The sequence below is a fragment of the Macrotis lagotis genome, chromosome 8 (assembly GCF_037893015.1).
Source record: "Macrotis lagotis isolate mMagLag1 chromosome 8, bilby.v1.9.chrom.fasta, whole genome shotgun sequence".
NCBI classification, from domain to species: domain Eukaryota; kingdom Metazoa; phylum Chordata; class Mammalia; order Peramelemorphia; family Peramelidae; genus Macrotis; species Macrotis lagotis.
Genome location: NC_133665.1, coordinates 139,275,029 through 139,302,289, shown reverse-complemented (window position 1 = coordinate 139,302,289; position 27,261 = coordinate 139,275,029). Strand labels below are relative to the sequence as shown.

Genomic DNA, 27,261 nt, shown 5'->3' with positions numbered 1-27,261 from the left:
AATCTAAAGTTAAAAAAACCAAATATATACAAAGTAGTTAAATAAAATTAGATTAGGAGAGAGACAATAGCAGTTGGAGGAATCAGGAAATGTGAGGAGGTGAATGGTGGGAATAATCCAAGGCTGAGGTTTAATAAGAGTTGAGCATGAACAGGATAATGGGGAGGGATTTGAGAGCAAAGAACTAAGTAGGGTTGAAATGACTAATGATTAGGTTGAGAGTAGAGGAGGAAGAAAGTCAAATCTGAGCAGGGGGAGGTAGATATTAACTTGAGAAAGTCTGGAGAAATGGAAGACCTGGAGGACCCAACAAGAGCAAAGCAAGGTTAGCAGGGGTGAGGCACTGGGAGTCTTGGGATAGTTGGAGAGTATGGTCCATTTTAAAGTAGGAAAGTGGAACATTCAATGGTAATGATGAGCTGTTCAGTTTGAAGATTCTTATGTGCAGATGAGAGAGTGGAAGAGTACATCATGGGAGGAAGAAGGCTGAGGGAAACTGGAGCTTGAGGAGTTTGAGGAAGCATCTTTGTGAGTATCAAAGTGCCTTCATATAAAGGCAGATGTTAAGGAGAAGAGGAAGATGGTGACCCTGCTTGGGACCTGAGGGAGGATGACCTAGGAAGGAGTGTGAGAGAAAGAGATTCAAATGAAGAGGAGTTCATTCATTATGGAATTAGAATCCAGAGGGTAGAGGGAAAGAATGGCTAGGTTGAAAGGTATTGATTAGAATAGGGATGGAGAAATGGCAATGGCAGCCTTAAGGGAAAATGTGAGTGGCAGATGAATAGTGAGGTTCATTCTTCAAGGGATACTGAAGAAAAAATGGGAATTTGCATGCTGGGCTGGGCTGAATAAGAAGTCACAATATATTTTGTTTTTGCCCACTATTATTTTCAGCACTTTCCTTATTGACAGGTTGGGAAAATAAGGGTTACCTGTATTATCACTTCCTTTCCACCTGTACTTTAAGGAAGCACTAGATTGCCAGAATGCAGAAAGCAACCTAGGTCATGGGATCCAAGGCTTTATAAATTTCAAAACAGATGAGGGGTGGCTAGGTGGTGCAGTGGATAAAGCACTGGCCCTGGAGTCAGGAGGACCTCAGTTCAAATCTGGCCTCAGACACTTAATAATTATCTAGCTGTGTGGCCTTGGGCAAGCCACTTAACCCCATTGCCTTGAAAAAACTAAAAAAAAAAATTCAAAACTGACAGCTAATTGTGGAGCCTATGCAGGACAGAGGGCTGGCTACTGAGATTCTAAACTACTATAACTTGAAGTTGTAACAATTGAAGTAATCATTTAATAATTTGCAATTCAATTTTTAAGTCTGTTATTAGATCAAGCTATTTCCAGTTTTAAAAACTTCTGGCTTGAGGCAAACTACAGACTACCTCTTTCAGAGATCTATATTTAATTTGAAAAAATCCAGCCTTTTTAAATTTTTGTTTGCACTACATAAAATAAGAAGAATATTGCTAAGGAAATTTATTCCTATAAACTAGCCTCTAAAAGTGTATACTCACACTGACATTTTATAGATATTGGCAAGGCAACGGGGTTAAATGACTTGGCTAAGGTCACACAGCTAGGTAATTTTTAAGTGTGAGGCCAGATTTGAACTCAGGTCCTCCTGACTCCCTGGTGGGTGCTCTATCCACTGCATCACCTACCTAACCCACATTTTATAGATATTAGCAGATAAACCTAATTCACATTTGAGGAAACCTCATTCCTTTGCTATCCGACTTTCTCCATAAAGCCTTCAATGTTAAACCCCAGCAATGTTCCTAGAGCATTCTGTCTAGAGTAAATGCCCTCATAGCAAATGCTGTATCATTACAGTAGAAGTCCAATCCTTGAAAGAATTAAAAAAAAACTTACAAAAATGAATATTGAAAACTATCTTTAAAGGGAATTGGAAAAAAAATTTTAAAGAATGACATTTAAAGTCAAGTATTGATTGAAAATCTAATGACATTCTTGTCCTATTCAAAAAGAAATTGCTTTCGAGGCAGCTAGGTGGCGCAGTGGATAGAGCACCCACCAGGGAGTCAGGAGTATCTGAGTTCAAATCCAACCTCAGACACTTAATAATTACCTAGCTGTGTAGCCTTGGGCAAGCCACTGAACCCCATTTGCCTTGCAAAAAAAAATTGCTTTCAAGAGCAATAAAAAAGTGTTTATTATGATATTTGTAAAGGATATTTTTTCAACCTGGAGACTGAGGTGAGATGATGACATGCATTATAAAACAATATATATTATTAATTATATTTCTATTGGAATAAAAAATCTTAACAATAAAAATATCATTTAAGGGGGGAAGGATGATATGATACATTGAAATGTATACCAATGGTACCTAACCAAAGACCTAGGCAGAGAAAATAGAGGAACTTAAGAGAAAAGATGGAGTTAGCTATAGTCATATTTCTTTCAGCCTTGGTGGCTCTGTCATATCTGGGCAACAATTACAGAATTTGAACCATTTGATCACGGGAAAACCTCTTATCAGTGGCCCTAAAAATAGATGATAAAAGGGAAAATGGGGATTATTCCTCAGGAATCAAAGAAACTAAAATGGAAATATAACTAAGTAGGAAATAAGGCCAACCTAATTCTACCTTAGACTGAAGTATTTTTTGTATAATATGTATCCCAAATAGTGTTGAGATAAGAGAAAGCAAGCAGGGTCCTAAGAGTTCCATAAGCAATACAATGAATAAAAAAGCATTTATGTTTTCCATTAATACACATACAAACAAACAAACAAACAAACAAACCAGGCAGTCCTGTCTTCTCCCTGCCTTCAAGAAACTTCCATTTTCTTAGGGGATACAATTTGTATAGGGTGTAGTGGTTAGGGAAGACTCTTTGGAGAGACACAGGGAGATCAACTGACACACCTTTTCCAGGAGCAATGACCCAGTACTGATCCCCAGAGTGAAGTGGAAACGGGAAGAGAGAAACCTGCTCTCAGAATGCCACACGGCAAAATGGAACTGGTAGATGTGTGGATGGACTGGGGAAATGCAAACTCACTTGGTCACCAATGAGGACCCCTTCACTATCCCAGGGCAGGAGCTCCAGAGTGGAGAGAATGGACAAGGCAAGCCTTCCTGCTTCTCCACTCAAGCTGTTGGGTCAGACCATCAACAGGCCTATAGCAGGCCCAAATCAGCAGATGCTTTAGATAGCAATGAAGACCAATGCCAGGAATGAGTCAGGGACAAGTGACAGTATTGAGTTTCCTTCCTAGGAAACTCTCTTAAAGACTCATCAAATAATCAAAGAAGAATCTTCATTTACTCTAGTCAGAATGAAAGAAGCAGATTTCTTCTTCTGGCTTCAGAAATAACTGGCAAGAGAATGTTGATCTTGATGCTGAGTCTCCAACAACATAGAAGTTTACATCTAGATGATGCAATATTATTTGTGTATTAGTTGCCAGTTGGTTTTCACCTGGCCTAAATTCAAATGCAAAGTGGTGGCCGATAACAAGCCATGCTAGAGCTACTGTACTCAGAGGACCTTATGCTTGATCTCTGAGAAAAATGCTGCAAATGAGGGCAGGAGCTCCTGGGAATGCACAGGATAGCTTTGTGATCTGACTTCCAAAAGGATGAGGCAAATGGATGGGAAAGGTTCCACAGTGAATCCTGTCCTCCCCCTCTTAAAGCTTCCCTACCAAAACCCCCAAAACAACAAAGCATTTACTGGGAAAGGAATATTTACCCAGCAGCATTATTAAGTTTGTGAGAGCTACTGTTTGCAGGGCTTATATAACCAGTGAATCAGCAAAAGGAGGATTGTAGACGATATGCTTTCATATCAAGCTGGCAAACTTGAATGCCTCTTCTCCCTAGAAATGGAGGAGATGGAGAGCAAATTCTGAGCTGGGGCTAGACAATTTGAATAGGACAAGAATGTCAACAGATTTTCAAACAATACTTTCCTTTAAATTTCATCCTTTAAAAAAAGGAAATGGAAACCAATTTAAGAGGCAGAGCTTTTTCCATTTTCCATTTTCTTCTCATCACAAGTTTTGGTAAGGACTAAGACTCCCAATCTGCCACAGGTAATATTTAGCAAATAAAATCAAATCATTAGTCTTATCTGTTTTTGAGAGGAAGAGGCCAATCTTCACCTCAGTGCTACTCTCTTCAATTCTTTCCTTTAATAGAATCTGATCAACTTTTGGTTTAAAAAAAGGCTCAATTTTAAGATAGTGAGATCTTAAAAAACCAAGAAAAACATAACTGGGGCTGTCGAAAGTAGAGAATGTAAAAGCACTGACTACAGTATAGGTCAAATAAATGCAGCAATAACAACCACTCTAGCAGCATTGAGAAGAATTCTATTGCAAACATCCACCAACACACAGATACCAAAATAGCAGTTTCTAGCATTTTGGCTTCCTCCACCTCAACACTTATATTCTTGGCCTACTAGTTGTTCCAATGGAAAGAGCTTTGAGGGGGAAAAAAAAGAATTATTTTCCTCCCTCACTTCAGACCAAAATGAAGGGTAGTAGAAAAGGAGGCAATTCCTTCTTCATGGGAGGAAAAGAGATGAGTAATTATGAACTGACAGCCTCCATTATGATCATTCCTGATTAGTGTATGTTAACTCAGTGCAGAAAAAAACTTTATTTCTGAAGGTCACAAGTACATGGCAGAATGGTTCTTTCCTGCCCCTCCCAAAAGCACCATTATCCTTGTCAAACATGATTCTGCAAAATGCTTTAGAAGCAGAATATATACCCGAGATAGGAAAGAGAAGAAAATCACACATTTTCCTTACCCCAAGCCCCTGAAGACCAGTCGGCTGCTTTTGCTAGCCACAAAGCTCATCCTTCCTTCATGTACGGTCAGAGCATGCTCACTCATATCTTGATCACAAATCACACCCTTTGCTTGGATATAAATGCCTCTTTCCATATGACCCAGCTTCCAAATTGCAGAAGAGCTGTGATAGAGCTGCTGCACCCAGAGGACTTGATGCTTGGTCTCTGAGAATAATGCTGCAAATGAGGGCAGAGCTCCTGGGAACACGCCTCCCCAGCCAACAGTAGACGCAGGGAGGCTTCTTCTGGGGGCTCCTTGGGCCTCTCCCCTCCTCAGGCTCAGAGACATGCCTGTCTCAGCACATGGAGGCAGGTAGAGCCACACCACATGAGCATTCCTGCAGGACCAAGCCGCATTGGATTCTCTCTCCTGCACCACCTCACGCCCGGCTGCTACATCTGGGAGCTGGAGAGGGCTCTGGGCACTTGCTGTATCAACAGAAGGCTTTTGCCAAAACAAGCATCTCTGTGAGCAGGCAGCTCTCCGGAGCTGCTAATGCAAATGAGCAGTTCCCCTGGAAGGCAGACAGTATCTGCCTATTTTTCCCAGATGTGAGCATCTTTATTTATTTATTTTAAAACCATAAAGAGCTTTTGGTTTAGTTAATTTAAAGGTACAGAGCATTCAAATCTAATGGTCACACCACCCTCTCATTAGCTATATTTCAAAGGATTAAGGAATGGCAAGAAGGTAAAATTCTCCCTAAACTGATGCAGTTTGAAGGAGCTAATTTAAGAATTAAGCAAGGACTGAGGTGGAGGGGGGAGAAGGAGAAAGGTATCAGGTATGTTTCTTTATGGGATTAAGGTCTTAAGCAGAACAAAGCTGACAAGATACTAGGCTCCACTTACATTTCATTTTCTTTATCCTTTTCACTTTCTATCATTATAAATTGTCATCAGTTGTTATCATTCAGAAGAGAACAACAGAACAAAAGGACTCTGCTATCTCAGGCTTTTCATTCAACATCTAGACCCAAACCTAGTTCCTTGTAGAAAGGAGGGGAAACCCTTCTGAATGGAAGGAAGTCAAAGCTCAAAGTAAAAATACCATTGTGGACAGAACCCATGTCCCTGCATTATCACCAGCTCCTACTTACTCCTAACCCACCATGTTCTACAGAAAACCTGAACAATTCCTAGAGACTTTTTCTCTTAAAAATTCTCTGTAGAACCCAAGGCAACTGGAGAAAGAATGACAAGCTTTCCCTCCAGCAAGAAGAGCAAGTTCTTCTATGAAGATTCCTAACAAGCTGCGCCACTTCACCTAAGTCAATCAATCCCTCTCTATCTGGGCCTTAGCCTCTCCTCTGCAAAATTAGGTAATCGGAATGCACTTTCATGGCCATAAGGATAGACAGACCATTTTGGTCTAAAATTCTATGCTTAAGCTGCATGTCTTCTGCCTCAATTTGCTCATTAGTAAAAGGAGTGAGTTGACCAACTAAGCTATACATAGCTCAGTTCAAACCAGAATGTGGAATGGATCAAATACACATATGAAGAAAAAATAGCTTGAATCCTGTGAACACTGAGCAAGACAGAGCACAATATTCCCAGGACTCTGGATAGTTTCAGGATTCCAATTCAGGGATTATAATGAAGAAAGGAATCCCTATGTGAAAGAAATGGAAATCAGATTAACAAGATGTTCCTATGGACTTTTAAGCTGTGGTCACTTTTTGTGCTGCTGTGGGATTTAGGTCATTAATGTACGGAGTGGCCTGGAACAATCTTCCCATCAGACTACTAAGTTTCTTGCAGCACACTCCATTTTAAGTTGGGCAAAGTCAGCAGAACTGAATTCAAAACATTTTAGACAAATTTTTAAAAATAAAGACCAGGCTAAAACAATGACTCCTGAAATCTTTCCTTCCTCTCTCAAGGAACCACATTGAACTGAGCAGTAAATCTGGGCAGTAAATCAACACTTACTAAGTATCTACTAAAGAAACAAAGTCTCTGCCCTCAAGGAGCTTAGCTGGGGAGGAAAGGAGAGGGTGGAAGAAGGTACCAGATGCAGGGGCATGGTGGAGAACTCTGTTGAAGAAGTACCAAAATAGTGCAGCCAGATGAGAAATGAGATGTTTGAGCTGAGCTCTCTTCTTAAATGGAGGTCTGGAGTTTATAGCTCCAGAGAGCCAGAGGGAAGTGATGGGTGAAGCACCAAAGCAGAGGAGCTCTTCCAGGATGATAAGCTTCCTGGGACATGGTGGAGAAGACAGTGGGTGAGTCCCAAAGTCAGTAAAGAAGATTTCTAAACAGCCTCATATATAGATCATATAGACCAGAGGACTATTGAAACTAAAAGGGCTATTTCATAAGTTTTAAACCCAACTAGTATCTAAACTGACACAAAAGGATAGATAGCACTATGTAGCTATATAACTATCACAACTTGAGCATGTAATTACACCATTTGTTTGATTTTCTATGACTTAGTTAAGTAACAAATTATAATTATTCTCTACCTTCCTCCATTTCATAAAAAAATTCTCAGAAAGCTATGAGTCTGCTAGTGAGCTGCTTCGTTGTTATGCTTAAATATTAAGCAGTCCTAATTCAATGAAATATATTCAAACATTTCTGAAGCTATGCAAAACTATAAAACTGTCCACTGCTATTTATAATAATATAAATGAAAATCTGTGCAAGATTTGTGGGAGAACCTGAGTAATAACTGCATAGGATGAGCAATAGAGACAGACTTTGATTTGCATTACTGGATACAAATAAATGAGATCAGGGATATAATGAAGCATTTATACAGAAAAGAAACAAATTTCTATTTTGCTCAAAACTTTGAAAGGGAACTATCATGTTTTGTTTTGTTTTTGTAAGGCATTGGGGTTAAGTGACTTGCTCAAGATCACACAGTCAAGGCAATTATTAATTGTCTGGGGCTGCATCTGAACTCAGGTCCTCCTGACTGGAGGGCTGGTGCTCTATCCACTGCAACACCTAGCTGCCCCCTGAGCTATCATGTTTTCAATGTGTAAGGTAGAATTTATTCAGTGTCCTCATGAATTCCTTTTTTGGGGGAGTACAGAAATACTTGGTGATCGCAGAAGATATGCAGATTCCTCAGACAAATATGATATTATTGAACAGTAAATTAGTTTCAATAAATAAAATCGAACTGAGTTACAACATCATGTAATGGGAGGAAAGAGGGGTAAGAATATTGGATTTGGAGACATAAAGTCTAAATAAGAATCCTAGATCTGACACACTGAATTTGTGACCTTGGACAAATAATTCTACTCATCTCTGGGCTCAGTTTCCTTATCTGCAAGAGGATGAAATTGGGTTAGATGCTCTCTTAGGTCCCTTCTGGTGATCCCACAGTTGAGCTTTCTTTAACATTTAAGATCATCCAGTGGAAAGAGCAATGGTTTGGAAGTCTGCAAAGGAACTAAAATTATACATCTGATTCATTATCTCCCTTAGGCAAAACATCCTATTCTCTGGGCCTGTTTTCTTATCTATAAAAATAAAAAAGATGGTCTCAGAGGACTTTTTCAGCTCTACATCTGTGACTATGACCATAAGAACTGCTCTCTAAATCCAAATATTTCCGTAACCATCAGAATAAGCCATGCAATTTTTAAATATATTATATTTTTATATTAAGAAAATGCATATATTTCACTACAACTCACTGTTAAAATATTTAAACTATTTATATAATGAACTGGCATGTAAAAAGTTATCTAGGATATGACTTTGCTTTTTTTGTCTCCTGGAGTAGGGATGAGAATGTAGTAAGTTTACTCCTTTGGCAATCCCCTTCTGCCTAGGGCAGAGGAGAAGTTGAGGTCCAACTGTATCCTTTCCTATAATCTTGGAAGGTTCAGTTGTTCAATCATACCTTATAAAGACCTTTACTTGAAATAACACTATGGCATTCTCTTCTTTGGCCACTGCTGCCACTAACATAGGAAGCCAGAAATTTGTCTATACTTTTTTCACACCTGAACCAATTTCATCAAAAAGGCTATGTCTCATATTTGTTAATCAAAATATCCTTGAATGCCCACAATCTGAACAAACAGTTTGGGGATGAAATTTTCACAAAAGAATCAGATTGGCCAGTAGAGCATTCAGCAACAGACTCTTATTTATATTTTAAATGACTCAAGGGAAAAAGCCCAAGGACCATAGTCAAACACCAGGTTGTGGAATAGTCTAGAAAGGGGGAGAGAAGGGAAAATGGGAGGAATAGAAAAAGAGGTTTAGAGTAAAGACCACGAGAGTCTTAATCAATGGAGGGAAAGGATACAAGTAAGCCATAGTCACACTAGTTTGAGGAATGATAGTCTTCGGGCCCTAGAAAAGAAAGTAGAGATGAAAGATCTTTCAGAGAAGAAGTCCTCAGACTAGTTACAATCAAATTCTCTATGATCTCTTTTTAAAATAATTTTTTATTTGTTTCTGCATTTATTGATATAATGATATGATTTCTGTTGTTTTTGCTACTGACATGGTCATTTATGTTTATTGTTTTCCTAATACTGAACCAGTCCTGCATTTTTTGATATACATTCCACTTGGTTATAGTATATGATCTTTTTGATATATTACTGTATTTGCTAGTATTTTATTTAACATTTTTACATTAATAGTCATTAAGGAAATTGACTTTCCTTTGTTTTTGCTCACCTTGAGTTAGGTATCACAATCATATTTGTGTCATAAAAGGAATTTGGTGGAATCTTTTACTTATTTTTTGAATGATTTAACATAATATTGTAATTAGTTGTTATTTAAATCATTAGTAAAATTCACTTGTAAATTCATCTCTTCCTGAGTAATTTTTCTTCAGAAGTTCACTGATGGCTCATTCAAATTATTTTTCTAGGATAGCGTTATTTAAATATTCTATTTCCTCTTCTGTAAACCTGAGCAATGTATAAATTTGTAAATATTCATCCATTTCACTTAGATAATCAGGAATATCAGCATATAATTGGGCCATACAGTTTCTAATAATTACTTTAATTTCATCTTTGTTTGAAGTGCAATCATTTTTCACTTTTGTAGTTTAGTTTTTCTTTTTCTTCTTAAAAATCAAATTAGCCAATTGATTATCTATTTTGGGGAGGTTATATGTTCAGGTGATTAATCTGTTCTCTTTCTTTTTTACTGATATAATTTCCCCTCCCCCAAGTACTTCTTTGGTTGCAGTCCATAAATTGTGGTATGCCATCTTCTTGCTGTCATTCTCTTTAATGAAATTATGGATTATTTTTATGATTTGTACTTTGACCTATTAATTCTTTAGGATTAGATTATCTAGTTTCCTATTAATTTTTTATCTTTGCTTTCATGGTCCTTTATCGAATGCAATTTTTATTACTCTTTGGTCTGAAAAGGAAACATTTGACATTTCTCCTTTTCTGCATTTGTGAGGTTTTACATCCTATTAGGATGGTCAATTGTTGTGAAGGTGCTATATTTGGCTGAGAAGAGTATATGTCTTTCTCTTCTTATTCAATCTATTTCAAAGACCAATTATATCTAACTTTTCTAAAATTCTATTTATCTCCTTAATTTCTCATTTATTTTGTGGTTAGATTTATCCAGTTCTGAGAGGGGGAAGTTAGGTGTCCTACCAGGAGAGTTTCACTGTCTATTTCCTTCTATAATTCATTTATGTTTTCCTTCAAGAGTCTAGATGTTATGCCATTGGATGCAAATATATTTAGTACGAGATTACTTCACTGTCCCTGGTACCTTTTTAGCCAAATATGGTTTCCTTTGATTTTTCTCTTTTATTTAGATCTATTTTGGCTTTTGTTTTGTTTGACATCATTATTGCTAGCTCTGACTTTTTTTTTTAACTTCAGCAGGCACATAATAGATTTTACTCCAGTCCCTTATTTTAATTCTCTGGGTGTCTTTCTGTTTCAAATGTATTTTTATAAACAACATATTGTTGATTTTGTTTTCTAATTCATTTCATTCCATTCATATTCAGTTAAGATTGTTTACTGTGTATTTCCCACTATCCTATTTTTTTCTGTTTATCCTTATCTTTTATTTTACCCTGTCCCTACTTAGAAGTTTGTTATGCTTTTCACACTGCCTCTCTTAATCTGTTTTCCTTCTTATCACCCCCATGCCTAATTTCTGAGAGTTTCTGAAGCTATTGCTGTCACAGAATCATATATATTCTAGGCCAGCTTGCACCCTAGTGTCAGAGACCTCCCTAGATCACTTCCTAAGCTGTCCTGGGCTGAAAAAATGTCTTAGCTCAAAATTTTGTTAGCTATGTTGCTCTAATATTTGATTTTACATATTATTTTAAAATTGTATGGAGGGGGGGTGTTAGAAGAACTTGACTAAAGTTTCCTCTACTCCACTATATTTAGTTCTCCCTTTTTTGTAGGTTCATGTGGTTTCTGTATGATTTTTTTTTATTTCCATAACTTTTAGTATATGGAAGCTCTCTGAAGCAACCAAAATTCATGAGTTTTACAGGGAGGAGGGCAGATTCTTATTTAAGTGTATCTGTTTGGTTTCCACATTTCTGATGTCACAGGTAGAGAGTTACCAGAGATATTCCAACAAATCAAAGAGGGAGAAAAAGCAGGAGGGTTATGGACATTTTCAGAGCATGGCACAAGTTGAAGCTTAATCTGCTGCAAGTGAGCCTTTGAGACATGGAGGGGGTTTTCTGGACTATAACAATGTATTTTGAAATTTTAAATGCCCTGAATTTTAACCCTTTTCATTTATTATATCCTACGTAACCAAAAAAGGAGATAGGGATTGATTACTTGGTATTACAAAATAAAAAAAAAATTGGTTAAAATAAAATTTGGGGATATACATAATAGCAATTATAATACTAGCTCACATTTTAATAGGTTTGCAAAGCTCTCTATAAAGATGCCATAAAAGGTAAAAGAATTCAGTGATAGAAGTCTTATAATCTTATTCTTTTTTTTTTTAGGTTTTTGGTAAGGCAAATGGGGTTAAGTGGCTTGCCCAAGGCCACACAGCTAGGTAATTATTAAGTGTCTGAGACCGGATTTGAACCCAAGTACTCCTGACTCCAAGGCCAGTGCTTTATACACTATGCCACCTAGCCACCCCAATCTTATTCTTTCTAAGAACTGCTAAAGGAAAAGGACTAATGAGATCAAGAGCAAAGCAGTGATGATAGTATTTTTGAAAGGTATGAATTTGTCTTCTTTTCCTTTCTAACTATGATTTGTAATGGAATGAATCCCCAATGGAATTTCGTGGTTACTTTGGTAACTACTAATTTTCTTAATTAATTTACTTGAAGGAAACTAATTAAGAAAATTAACTCAAAACTAACTGTAGTTAGTTGCAAATTATACCAACTGTTGCATTTGGTACCAGCACCAAGATTCTCATGGTAGTCCTCTACTTGGATACAGAAGAATAGTCAAGACAACAGAGGCATCTATAAGAGACAGAGGAATCAGCATTTGAGTGGTAAAGTTGAATTAGACTATAAATGAGAAAAATAGAGTCTACTGTTTTTTAGACTCCTCACAGTCCTGGGTTGGAGATAGCACTTAGATGATACATCTTGTTGAAAAAACATTCTGAGAGTAAAGAATAACTAAATATACTTTAAAAAGATTTCATTAAGACCCCATCCAAGAAATTTAATCTATTCTTTCTTTTCCAGATTAGCTGAGGAAAAGTAAGTTTAATCAACAAGAAAAAATTAAGTGTTTTGGGTTCTATGAGTAACAAGATGAAGGATTAGACATTTTCTTTGAGTTCCATAACCTCTGAAAAATCTCCAGGACAGAAATGATTTGCCAAAATAAAGCAACTTCAGATGTCTTCATGATCTAGAACATCCAGTCTAAAATAAACTAAAATTAAAATAAATAAAATAAAACTAAAAAACAAAATTAAAAACAATGAAAAATGAACTGATGTTTACTGATCCCGAGCTCTGTCAGCACTTGTCCTCTATCTACTATGCTACTGACAGTGAGGCTTACACTATATACCTAAGGACATGACATAAACTTACCACAAAGTCTACCAGAAAATTCAATTCTCTCTTCTTTTTTCTAGTGCCTCTGAGATACTGATAGCAAGAGATAGACAGGTGTTCCCAGCCCCTAAGGGGCACAAGTCTGCCAGAGGCTGCAGGCTCTGTAGCACAAGGACTTTGAACTCAGCAGAGCTGGAACTAAGCCAACAACCTTGCAGCCCTGTGGCAGAGCCAATGCCAGGGCAGACATCCCCATGGTACCAGCACTGCAAAACTCCAAACTGCTAGCAGAAGGCCAGAACTGTGCAACACTTTCCTCCACCTGAGGAAAAGAGCACAACAGGGTCAAGGTGAACTCTGTGATCTCAGAAAGAGAAGAGCCTAAACCTACAGGGGAGTGAGTGAGTCAGAAGGAGGAAAGAATTGAAAAGATGGGTAGGTGAAATGAAGGAGGCATTACTTTGGTGATAGAAGGGAGTTTCCACAGATGAATGCTCCTATGTGTGAAGAGAACTGTTTTATTTTGTTTTTGAATGTTATTTTATTTTTTCAGTTACATGCAAAAATAGTTTTCAACCTATCATTTTTTTCAACATTAAAAATTTTGAATTCCATGATTTTCTACTACTTCCTGTCCCCCTCCTCATGACAGCGAGTAATCTGATATAGTTTATTATTACAAGTACAATCATGCTGAATATTTCCATATTGATCATGCTATGAAAGAAGAATCAGAACTAAAGAGGGGAAAAAACAGAAGAAGGAAGAAACTCATAAAAACAAGTTTTAAAAAGTAAAAATATTATGCTTTGGTTATCATTCAGATGCCATAATTTTTCTCTGGATGTGGATGGCATTTTCCATGATAAGTCTTTCAGAATCTCACTGCTGTAGGAAGCTTAGTTCATCACAGTTGTTCATCACACAATGTTGTTGTTAATGTGTTCAATGTAGAGAAATGGTTTTTAAAGAGAAATGGGGATCCTACACTGGGTATAGTCTGGATGATATGGTCCCCGAAAAGTCTACCTGTCCTACATGATGGGGGTGGGGAAGAGGGAATAGGAATGGAGAAGAGATGGAAGTCCTGGGGTATCTGGCACCTGAGGGAATAGGACATCATGGACAAAGGGAGCAAATTTTGAGGTGTATGTGGAAAAAAATGGAAACCAGGGAAGGATATATAGATTACCCAATCAGGAACATGATGAAGGAGGGGCAACGTGGGGTAGTATCCTCTTTCACACCTGCAATAATTGGCATTGTTCTAGGATTGTGGTGCAATGGAAAAGGGGGGAATTCAGTAGTCTATTGTTTTGAGACAGAAAAGCTTTTCTTGATGAAGATGATTCCAAGCATTCTGGGTTTTTTTTTGCCTATTTCTTGTTTAATCAGATTAGTGGTGAGTTTATCAATTTTATTTATTGACTTTATTAGTCTTTTTGTTTGTTTGTTTTTGCAAGACAATGGGGTGATTTGCCTAAGGTCACACAGCTAGGTAATTATTAAGTGTCTGAGGCTGGATTTGAACTCAGGTCCTCCTGACTCCAGGGCCGGTACTCCACCCACTGCCCTTATAGGCAGAGACAACCTAGAGGGAAAAGTCTAATATTTTTACTTTGGAATCTTTGCATGAAGAATACAGAAAAAAGAGAGATCAGATTAAATTATAGGATCATGAATCAGTGAATGAGGGTATAGAGTAGAAAGAGAGGATGAATAATGAAGAGACACTTAATGAAGAGAGTGAGAGTTCTTTTTGGAAAGGGGTACAAAAAATGAAACAGACTACTGAATTTGTCTTTGATATAATTGTGAGTTTTTAGGAAAAAAGTATGGGAGTAATATGATTCAACTTAAATTTTAAGTTACAGGAGTTAATTATGATTATAGGAGTCATAAAATAGAGGCAGAAAGACCATGAAAAATCGATCTGTATTTTCCAGGAAAAAAAGAGGTGAGGATGAGAACTAAGATGGTGGTTGTATGAGCCAAGAGAAGGGGAAGAATGGTACAGATTCTGTAGAGGTAGAAATGACATGATTTGGCAGTTGATTGGATGTGATGGCTGGGCTGAATGGGAGAGGTAAATCGAGGATGTCAATGAGATTGTGAACCTAGGAGACCAGAAAGATGGTGGTGGTGTTGAGATGAGTTTTGGGGGAAAAGAAATGGATTCTGTTCTGGTCATGTTGAGATAGGGCATGCTTAGCTAATCAAAAGAAAAATATTTAGAATTATATATTTATTAGGGCAAGGTTTTCAAATGTGTATGTCGAGCAAAGTTCAAAGGCAAATTATAAGACATTTTAAAGTACAACTCTGACATAAATAATCTGCCTTTTTCAACAAAAAACAAAATTTAAAAGAAAGTTTACAAAAGCAAAACCAAATGTTAAAAACTGATAGTAAATGCAGCATTGCAATTATTTAATAGAGTAGACACAAACAAGGTCAAATATGAGTCTGTGCTTCTCAAATCAAAACACAGATAAGTTGTGTGGGCATACTACTTTACTGCAAAATGTGTAAAAATTTTAAGTTGAAAACTAATATATTAATATCTGTTATATTTCTCAGTATCATTCAGCTAAGTATTGTGGAATCAAAGCTCTATGCTTGTCTTTTCTCTTGTGTTTCTAAAGAGCTTGATATTACAGCAAAGTGCTAGACTCATGAAAGACCATGAGAAATTTTTTTTTAGAAACTTTGCTACCTCTAGGTAGAACAATGAGAAACACCTGCCTAACTTGCAATCTATTATCCTTCAATATTTTACCTTTCTCAGAATACATTCCAAAATTCCCCATTTGGCTAAAATGCCTCACTGACTCTTCAGCGTTATACACACCCACATCATCTCTCAGCTAATTTTGTATCAAGTACATTTGATTTTCTGGAGCCTTAAAAGATTATTATTTTGTTATTTAGTAATGAGTGCTGATAAAGAATCTGGCTATAGTACTAGTGGTTTAGAGTGAGTATGTAATATGGCTCTTCTCTTATACAAGAAATAAAATGCTTTAATTAAGCCACAATTGCACTGCTATGGGTTAACTCTATTACAGTAAAATAGGCTAGTTTTCCCAAAGCATTTTAAAAATGGAAGTAACTTGAGAATAGTTATAAATAATTTGAAACTTTCAATTAAATAGGCTTAATTTTTGTTTCTAATTTTCAAAAAGTGAAATAACAACCCTTTATGGAGAAATATATAACCAGCCTGAATAAAAAAAAACAAAACCAAAACCCAAACCCTAGTACAAGTCAACAGAGATAATTTGAATAATCTAAATAAACATAAAGTAAAAATTTCAAATTAAGGAAATAAAAGCCATTATATTTTTAATGCTTTCAGAAGTACTTACAGTCAGCTAACTAGCACACTAGAATAGTAATCATAGGATCAAAAGACTTAGATTTGTGTCCGTAGACATATAGTCCAACAGTCCTTCTATGGCCCATAAATGTTAAGTGAAAAGCCCCAGGTCATAAATAAGAATTAGCAAAATGGGATTCAAATTTTAGATCCACTGACTTTTCACTATATCATTGAAACAAACAAACAAAATGAACATCTAGTCCAGGCTGGTTAAAAAAATAGATGAGACTGTGAAAGAATCAACAGTGATGACTGATTGTAAATATGGGATAAAGGAAAGAGTTGAATTAAAAATGACTAAAATTTTTAGGCTAGGTAAATGCTGATTTACTAATGGAAAAAGGAAAACTGATAGGAAAAATAGTACAATTTTGGTTATACTGAGTTTGAAGTAACAGAAAGAAAGATACATCTAGTAGGCAGCTGGAAATGTATTACATTTTATCAAAAGATAAATGTCTCCAAGAGCTATATATCACAAACTTGTGTTAGTATTTAATGTAAGCTGTCAAAAATATGAAATTATATATTTTGCAAAATTATATTGACAATAATTGTAATATATGTTTTTTAATTTTATTTAAGTCAATGGAGTTAAGTGACTTTCTCTTGGTCACACAGCTAGGCAATTATTAAGTGTCTGAGGGTGTATCTGAACTCAGGTCCTCCTGACTCCAGGGCTGATACTCTACCCACTGTACCACCTAGCTGCTCTGGTAATCAGGATAAGTTAAGAAACAACTCAGCTAGATCTTTTGAATTCCAAACCAGCATTAGTATCATATGAGTCCTAATAGCAAATAGGTTTCATGTGAGTTAAAAAATTAAAACTTAGTCTTAGTAATCAGGTGATTCCTTTAATATCTCAATTAAAAGTATATTACATCTCTGTAGAATCAGATCAGCATAAAAACAATTTTGAAAACTAATAAAAGACTTTTGAATTATTAAAGAAAACCTACAGACATAAGATTTTAGGAACAGAAAAATGTATGGCAATAGTGATCAACAAGAAAAAAAAGCAGAAAACGAAGAAGATGTAATGACTTCTGTAGAGATTAATAAATCTATTTCAATATAGTCAATGTAGGGAACGAGCATCAATCGAGTTCAGTTTTCAGAGTACTCCCAAAGAATAAAAAGGTGCGCATGGGGAGGGAGAGGCTCTAGTGAGAATGAAAGGCTGCAAAATGAACCAAGAAGAAACGGCATATGGCAGGAGTAGGACCAGCCAGTGGTCAGCCAACATTTCTAAGCCCCTATGCTGTGTCGGGTGTTGGTCAAAGATGTGTAAACAGAACTCAATAGCATAACAATCTGACAGGAGAAGCTGCCAACCTGCCAGAAGCCAGGTGGGGCAGAAGGCCTCTAATTATGGGGGCATAGTGGAGGAGCAGGAGGCTGATCCCAGCTTCCTGAGAAAGAGGCCTTTGGGAGATGGGGGCTCCACCATCCAGTCAGTGGGCCTGAGAGACCCGACGCGGCATTGAAGCTGATAGGAGCTTGGAGAATAAGGTTTGCCCAAGGTCAGAATGACTCCAAGTCCAGCACTTGTCCACTATTAACTCAAAAATATCTCTTATGTGATTTTTTTAATAACAATTTGATGAGAGGGTTAAGTACAATGAGAAACTTGAGGCCAGCACCTGGTACTCAAGAGAGGAAATTCAGTCCAAAGAATGAACAGTGTCACTGACATATATATGTGTTTATCCATGTATGCATTCATGTGTGTATGTGTGTATGTATTCACACTTGTATGTGTAGACCGGCTGATAGAATACATGGATTATGCCCATCCTAGTGTGGTGGAAGGCAGCTTAAGAAAGCAAAGCCAGGAAATGGGCAATGCTAGGAATGAGAGTCAGAACTTGGCAAAAGAAAATAACCAAAGGCACCTAGAGAAGCAGAATTAATTACTATGTTTGTAAGAGGATGTCAAACTTTGGTGACATCCTGGAATGCCAGTACAACCCATTATCCAGCTCAGTCCCCTGCTCCATAGCCAGCACTTTCTATCATATTAATATCCAAAGTGATATTAGGAGGAAGTTGAAAGCTACAACCCTCCCCACTCCCATCCTCTTCAGCACAAGCAGAGAGGACCACAGCCCAGCTATTTCCCTGGGGAATTATGCTTTACTTAAAAGAGGGAGACATGATCATTCAACACAAACTATGGCTATTTTTTTTCCTTTTAATAACCAGGCTGCCTTAGGCCATCTCCTTGTTTTAATGATCACAAGCATCTTGGAGGTCAGAACTTACAATCTATAACTTCTATAACCCTAGGAGTCATCTTAGACATAGTGGGTAATCAATTGTTGATTTAATTTTGCAAACTTACACTGGTCGTAACCATTAGATCAGATTGCAGATTTTCTCTGACTTTTGAAAATTGAATGAATGATTCCTAGTTTCTATAAGTAATGCTGTAAGAGAAATATGAATTCATAATGGCTAACCAGATCTATATGACTTTAGTACCCTTATCACATTTTTAAATTTCCTTCACTTTTTGTGTAACATTGAAAGAACAGGTATTAACTTTTTTTGGGGGGGGAGGTAGGGATATCAAAAGACTTTAAGTATCTTGCTTAAGTTGCTAATTGCTAATGATTTGTACAATGAATTTTGATACTGTTATCCAAAGGAATGAAATCTATGCTTACCCACATCTACCTAGAATAGAAAGTTCAAATTATTAATAATTACCTAGCTGTGTGGCCTTGGGTCACAGGGCCACTTAACCCCATTGCCTTGAAAGTTCAAATTAAAAGATATTTCCTTTGTTATGTTATTCGAAGCATTTGGACTATTCAGGACTTATGTGCTAATTCTCTGCAACATTAAATGAAAATATCAGGAAGAAACAATTACTAATACTTTTTATAATGGAAATCGTTCTTTAAAAAGCCCCAAAACCACTGATGCTTACATCTCCTTAATATCATATAACATAATTAAACATATGATTTCTTAGGATTAGCCATTTTAAAAAAGACCTAAAAATGATAAATATGAGTAAGATTACTTGCTTCATGGAATCAATGATACCCAAACTCTACACAATACCTGAGATATGGACTAGATTACAAGTCTAAGACCTAGGGCCCAAAAGAGAGCTCTGGCACTTACTGTCAGTCTGAACTTGATCAATTCACCACCTCCTTACCTCCTTGGGCTTCAGCTTCATTTGGAAAAGAAGGGGGCTGGGCTGAATGGGCTGTCAGGCCTATCCTAGCTAACATGCCAAGACCTCTTGAGATAACATCCAGCTCCAAAAGTAGGGATTTTATCGTTATTTTAGTTCTTTGAGATTTAAATCTTGTACTGAGTTTCTGGACAGAGAAGTAATTTAAGAAGAGCTCTTATTATAAGTATTCATTAAGATCACTAAAGGCAAATGATTGCTTAACACTGAAATATAAAAACCAAGCCAAAGTCCAAGCTTCTATGCCTTGCTGGAATCTAGGTGAAATATGAGATCACCAAAAGTAGTGACAGAACACTGGATAAGGCTCTTTTCATTGTTAATAAAGGTGAAGTTGGGTAGCCAAGCAAGCAAGAGACGGAGATGATGATGATGATGATGATGATGATGATGATGATGATGACGACGACGACGACGACGACAATGACAACAGTGAAAAATGTATATACTGCTTAAATGTTTGCAAAGTAATTTACAAATATTATCTCCATTTATCTTTTTTTTCTCACAATAACTCTATGATGAAAGTACTGTAATCACTTTGAGGCAGATGGGTTAAATGACTTGCCCAGGGTCAGACAATTAGTGATGCCTAAGGTCAAATTTGAATGTCTTCCCATTCTATAGAAATTGTTATAAACAATGTGCCATAGAACCTGGTAATAGAAAGAATAATTAAATCAAGTCATAGCAAAAAAAAATGCTTTTGCATTCATTAGGTCCTTGGATTTGTTTGATTCTAGGCCTGGAATCTTAAACTATTCTTAAATCTTCTTATTGATATTTATTCATTGGAAACATTGCTCTGTTTCAGGGCATTGTGAATATATTCATTTCAGAATGGTTTCAGTTTCCCAGGAAAGGTTCCATTTCTACAGGTTCTACCAGTTCCCTTTCTCCTTCCAACAGAACCTAAAAAGTAGGATGAACAATGGAATCATAGATTTGAACTGATAGGGATCTTATACCTCATGGAACAGATGAGGAAAATGTTCAGATAAGGGAAATTTTCACATATTTAGTGGTAGAACCAACATCCCACTCAAAGCAAGTGCTCATTTCAATATAATATGCATTTGGTTCAATTCAATGAATCTGTTAGGTTAATGAGCAAATCTTGAACATTTGTTGATACAGTCAGAAAGAATTAACAACAAATGAAAAGAGCACTAAAGTACAAAGACTAAGACATTGCAAATAACACTGAAGTTCTTTATTATGATAACACATGTAAACCGAAATGTTGGTTAATGTTAATAGCATTAGCTAGAAACAATATTTAGGTATGGTTAAAGTTAAATCCTAGAAGAACTGAAAGAAATTTGCAATATCATTACATAATTAATACATACTTGACATCGGGCTAATTAGATTCAGAAGAAGGAAAAAGGTTTGCTTATATAAAAAAGAAAGAAAAAAGTACATATACTTTATAAAATCTATATTTTTCATGTTGTATGTAAAGCTAACAAGGAAGTTTTTCTTATTCTTTCCCAACCTCTTTCTGACTTCAATTCTTTAAGTAATACTAGGAAAAATATTTCCTTGCTCTCACTCTCTGATTCCATAATCTGCTATAGCCTGGCAAAATCACCTTGATGCTTATTATTTTTTTAAAAATAAAAATTACTTTTTAAGACATGTTCTGATCTCAAGAATAGTATTCCATTTAAAAAGTCTTTTGACAGACTCAAAACTTTGCACCTAGATAATGGCTTGATCTATTTGATACCTCCTAAGTGATCTTTATGCCCCTTATCTTTAAAGTTGGAAAAGGATAGTATTGATCAAAGTTCATGTTGGTTGAGATAATACTTTTTTAAAGGAAAAGTAAAACAAAAGTACAAAAGCCCTTAATGTTTAACAGTTCCAACAAACAGATTTTTTCCAGCATCAACTAATGACATATATCTTTTCAAGTTTCTTTTTTTTGGGGGGGGGGGAGTGGCTGTGTAGGATGGGGATAGAATTGAAAAGAAGATATGGTTAATCATATTTATTCTTTTTAGCTATCAAGAATTCTGTTTCCTCTATGGGTCTACAAATGCATCCGTGTGCATATGTATGTGTGTCTGCATGCACTTGAAAAATTCTAATGCAAAATAATGATCTTTCAAAAAATTTTTGTAACATTTTCATCTGACATTTTAGGTCAGCCAGGTAATTATGAAGTGTCTGAGGCCAAATTTGAACTCAGGTCCTCCTGACTCCTGGGCTGGTGCTCTAATCCAATGTGTCACCTAGTCCCTCAAGTGTGTCAATGTTGTAACACAATGAAATCACTTCTTGTTTAGTTTGCCTGATCAAAGTGGAGAGCCCAGATTACCCGCTTTGGTACAACAGATATTCCTTCCATAATCTCAGACAAAACATTTAACTCAGGTTCTTGATTTCTTCATAAAAATGGAGTTTTCCATTTCTATTTCAACCACTTCCATCCTGCAGAGATAAAGGTCAAAAAGATGTGGACTGCTTTCTCCCAATTGATCAATGACCTAATTGTCACATTGTCACATAAGACACAGGATCTCAGCTGGAGAGTTCATACAACATATTAAATGAACCCCCATTCTAATAGGTAGGTCTTGAAGTCCAACAAAGCAAGAGAATCCTCTGTACGTTCAGATAGCTCTGTCAGGAAATTTTTTCTAAGCTTAAGCCAAAAATCTGCCTTTTGTAGCTTCTACCCATTGCTCTGCAGGGCCAAAAAGAACAAGTCACAACTCTCTTTCATATGAGGGACCGAAGACCCTTATCAGTCCCTCAGCCTTCTCTTTTTCAAGGATAAACTTGTCCAGTTCCTTCAAGGGATCCTTATAGTCCTCCTAGGATCACGGCTGCACTCTTCTGGCCACTCTCCAGTTTATCAAAGTTTTTAAAGCTGAACGAGCTCAAGGCCTGCTATCACTGCACCAAGTGGGGTACCCTTCTTCAGGCAATCAGGGATCAAACTTGTTTTTAAGGTTTCCATAACACACTGATGACTCACACTGAGCCATCTTTTTTCATACCGACCATTTGTCCATATCTTTTCCATCTTGTACTTGTGAAGTTGATTTTTTGAAACTGAAGCACAAGACTTTTTCATTTATTCCAATGAATTTTATCTTATTTGCTTCAGTCCAATGCTATAGCTTCTTTAATTCAGCCCAAAGCAAAATTAAGAGGGATAATGGATGAGAGTCAACTTTCATCCATTATCCCTCTTAATTTTGTGTTAAGAAAGAGGGTGTGCTATAAAGGTTCAACAATACTTATATTATGTCGTGGAACACTATTGTTCTATTAGAAACCAGGAGGGATGGGAATTCAGGGAAGCCTGGAGGGATCTGCATGAACTGATGCTGAGTGAGATGAACAGAACCAGAAAAACACTGTACACCCTAACAGCAACATGGGGGTGACGATCAACTCTGATGGACTTGCTCATTCCATCAGTGCAACAATCAGGGGCAATTTTGGGCTGTCTGCAATGGAGAATACTATCTGTATCCAGATAAAGAACCGTGGAGTTTGAACAAAGTTCAAGGACTATTCCCTTTAATTTAGGGAAAAAAAAACCTGATATCTTATTGTCTGATCTTGTTATCTCTTATACTTTATGTTTCTTCCTTAAGGATATGATTTCTCTCTCATCACATTCAATTTGGATCAATGTACAACATGGAAACAATGTAAAGACTGACAAATTGCTTTCTGTGGGGGTGAGGTGGGGGGGAGGGAAGTAAGATTGGGGGAAAAATTGTAAAGCTCAAAATAAATAAAATCTTTAATTAAAAATTTATATTTACACATATGTACAAACACACACACACACACACCCATCATGAAAACCAGAAAAATTAGATAAGTCTACATATAAGGAAAACAAAAGTGACATAGGCTTAGATTTTAAGTCCAAATTCAGATCAGGTAAGATTGGTTAAATATCAACCCATATGTGCCATATACAAATATAGCTAATCTTAGATTAGGCAGAAGGTTCTAGCAAATAAGTTTTTTGAAGACTGGTTAGTTGGTAAGTAACTAGTATTTATTAAGTGACTATTATGTGTCAAATTCTATGCTATCTGCACTTTAGGAAGATCAATTAGACAGCAGGATGAAGGCTTTGCTTTCTCATAATTTGGCCTTAACTTTTTATACTTTCATACCTAGGTAGGAGTGTTTTCTATATGTCTATTCTTCTAAGATTTAATGCTTCTTAGACCTAATTTATTGGTTATTTCTGGTCTGTGTTAAGATTGTCAAGGTTTTAATCAGCTTACCAATTTTTTATAAAATAGCAGTCTTCCTTCTTTGATATTGGTTTCAATGACTTAGGGATGTTCATTCATTTCTAAGGGAGTGTTGTTTGTGGTGATTTCAAGATTTCTTATTAACAGAGGTTTGGGAAATTTAATATTAATTCAATTCAATAAACATTTATTAACACTATATATCTATTCCACTAGCCATATACAATTCAAGTTAAAGTAAACAGAAACAGGACACATTGGTTTCCATAATGGTATCTAGTCAGGTTATTTACAGAGTATCTGAGAATATTATTACTGTTTTGCTATTGTTGTTGTCTTTCAGTCATGGTCAACTCTTTATGATCCCATCAGGAGCTTTCTTAGCAGAGATACTGGAGGAGTTTTGCCATTTCCTTCTCCAGCTCATTTTACAGATGAGGAAATCGAGGCAAACAGGGTTAAGTGACTTACCCAGGGTCACACAGTTAACTGAGGCCAGATTTGAACTCACGAAGATGGGGATGATTAATAAAAATAAAATAAAAATATTATTAATTCATAGTTTTCTAAATTAATATGTAGCCTTCAGGACCCATTTCTATTCGGTTTGATGCCACTAGTCTAGCCACTGAGAGGTTAAGTCATCTGCCCAGGGCTACACAGATATGTGTTATGTTTTCCCCCCATTTAAACTCCAAGACAACATTGTATTTGAGAAGAAGTTATATAGTTAAGTTTCATGATAACACAGTTAAAAGAAAAAAAAAACCCAAACATCTGGGACTTTCAAGAAATGAGGGATCTTTTTTAATTAAACAATATTTTACATAAAAAAGTTCCAGCAGGACAAGACAAGAATCTGCACAGTGTGTTCGAGGACTTGTCTCCCAAGCAGGGCTCAAGGCCCCTTATCTCAGGCGCTGTGGCCTGATCCAAAGGGATGAATCACAGTGCTTTTCTCCAGTCGATTGGAGAGGAACGAGCTGAACTCAGGAGATGGCCATATGAGATAAGCTGCTGTAGAGATACCATCAACAAAACTTGGCAATTGACTGGACCTCGCGGGTAAGGAAGATGGAAGAGTTCAAGGGAAGCAGGTTCTCCTGATCTAGTGAAGTAGCATAGGCAGAGTGCTTCATCTAAGCTCCCCTATACATTTTGACCAGGCATATGCCTATGTGGGCTCTTCCCATTGTGTACATGATTTGTGATCCAGAGGTCAAATATCTTCTCTGCCCATTCCTCAGGTCATTCTCCCCTTCAGTTGAACCTTTAATATACTGCTTATGCAGAAGTCATTGTTAGGAATATGCTACAGTCAATTTACCTTCCTAAATGTTTCTCCACTGCTTTATTCTTTGGATATTATGATATATTACATGAATGACTGTTATGAACAAAGTACTTTAAAAATAATGGTGCTAAAAGGTAGACTCCAAAATGTTGAACTATGTCCAGAGAGCAATAAACAGATCATAACCTTTGACCCAGCAATACCAATACTAGATTTATATCCAAAAGAAATCATAAAAATGGGAAAAGTCTCACATTTTTAAAAATATTTACAGCAGCTCTTTTTGTAGTGGCAAGGAAGAAATTGTGAGGGAAGGCTCATCAGCTGGGGAATGACTGAACAAGCTATGGTATATGAATGTTATAGAGTACAATTGTTCTGAAAGAAACATGAATTGTTGGACTCTAGAGAAGCATGGAAAACTTACATGAACTGATACTATACTGAGTGAAGGAAGCAGGTCCAAGAGGGCATTGTACACATTAACAACACCACTGTGAGTTGATCAACTATGATGGATGCAGCTCCTCTCAGCAGTTTAGACATATAGGACAATGTTATAGATAATTCCATTCACATACAGAGAAAAAAAAACCCAAAAACCAAAAAAAAAAACCCCACAGAATCTGAATGGATTACTACGTTTCATTTGTAAAACTGCTCTTATGCTTTCCCTTCCTATCCAATGGTTTTCTTTCTTTTCCCTTTGTCTTAATTCCTCATGCGCAAAATGACTAATAATATAAACACGTTAAAAACAAATGTACATGTACAACTTTTACCAAATTGTTCACCACTGAGGGGAGACAAGGTGTAAAAGGAGGGTGGTAGAAAAGTGTTGTAACATAAATATGCAAGGGGATGAATGTTGAAAAACTTTCATAACATGTAATTGGAAAAAAAAGATGGGCACTCTACATCATTCCCTGTCAAAGTGCCAAGAGCAGTTAGGCGGAATGGTAGACAGAGCACAGACCTTGGAGTCAGAAGCACCTGAGTTCAAATCCAGCCTCACACTAGCTGTGTGAACCTGAGCAAGTCATTTAACCCTCACAGCCTCCCTCTTCCTCCCCAAAAGATATTTTTTTTAAATTTAAGGGAGAAGTGTGATCAGTGAAAAAAATGGCATGATCCTAAATGGAATCCAGTCTATTCTGTTCTCTCCATTCAGTTTTGGGTCCAGGTCACTATATATCTATAGCAGGAATTGTTAACAACATCAGTGGGGTTTGCAGCAAGGGATCTTGCTGACAAAAAAAAAATAACATCTTTATTTCAATTTGTTTTCTGTTGTAATCTACATATTTTATTTTATGCATTTAAAAGCATTATTCCATAATCTTCATTAGACTGTTCTAAATCATGACACACATAAAAATGATTAAGAACCCTTTATTTACAGCATCTGCTCCAAACAGAAATTCAGCTCAATGGGCTGTTCAGCAAGCTCTGGATTACAGTCTGAACTATGAGAATTCCTTATTAACTCTAAACTCTTAAGTAGTGATGAATCTTATTTAGGACAAGGGTCTATGATATTCTGGGAATTTATGCAATCTGCATAAAAACTAGTCAAAATCTTGAGGCAATCCTTCTTCCATTTAAACTCTCCTCTAGACAACTTCTTTAACAGTGGCTCAGTTGATATTTCCAAATTGAAGTTACAGTGAAAGAGTCCACAGTGAATGTGAATAGGCAAAGAAATATGTACTTAACTACTGGAGCAGCAATTATATTTTCTAGGAAGTCTTACACTAACTATTCTTTTGAGTTGTCCTAGCAACTTAAAGAAAACCAACCTAGCTAAAAACTATTTGAATGTTATTTGTGGTTATTTCCTTTTTCTCTTGGACTAAAAAAGGAGAACAGAGCTAAAGTTAAGGTTTTATAGCATTTGTTTTCACTGCTGCTTTTTCTCTCCTACTGATTTTTCTATGAAACAAGCCTGGCTGTGATGCCCCAAAACATGTGGCCAGTAGACTGACCTTCTATAACCCCAGAAACAAACAAAGATGTGCAGAGTCTAAGAACAAACAAAGAGTAGGAGAGAGAGAGAGAGAGAGAGAGAGAGAGAGGCCCTGCAAAGAGCCCAGGGATATGGGGAAAGAAAAGGGAAACTGTTCAAAGGGCATAAAAATCAACCAAAAAAACCCTACATTAAATTTTGTTGGAAAAGATCCATATATATGATGATCCCATCAAACTGTTCAACAGCAGTAACATTTTTCACCACCAGGAATTAGTAGGCAAAAGGAGTTCCATCTCCATAAAACTTTAGGCTACTAGAAAACAAC

The 27,261-nt window shown here is 36.6% G+C and overlaps 1 protein-coding gene across 15 annotated transcripts in view; it reads right to left on the bottom strand.

Moving 5' to 3' along the window:
* Positions 1-27,261, bottom strand: part of TMCC1 (transmembrane and coiled-coil domain family 1) — a 238,932-nt gene that overhangs the window by 34,769 nt on the left and 176,902 nt on the right. The gene's annotated exons all lie outside the window — the stretch shown is intronic.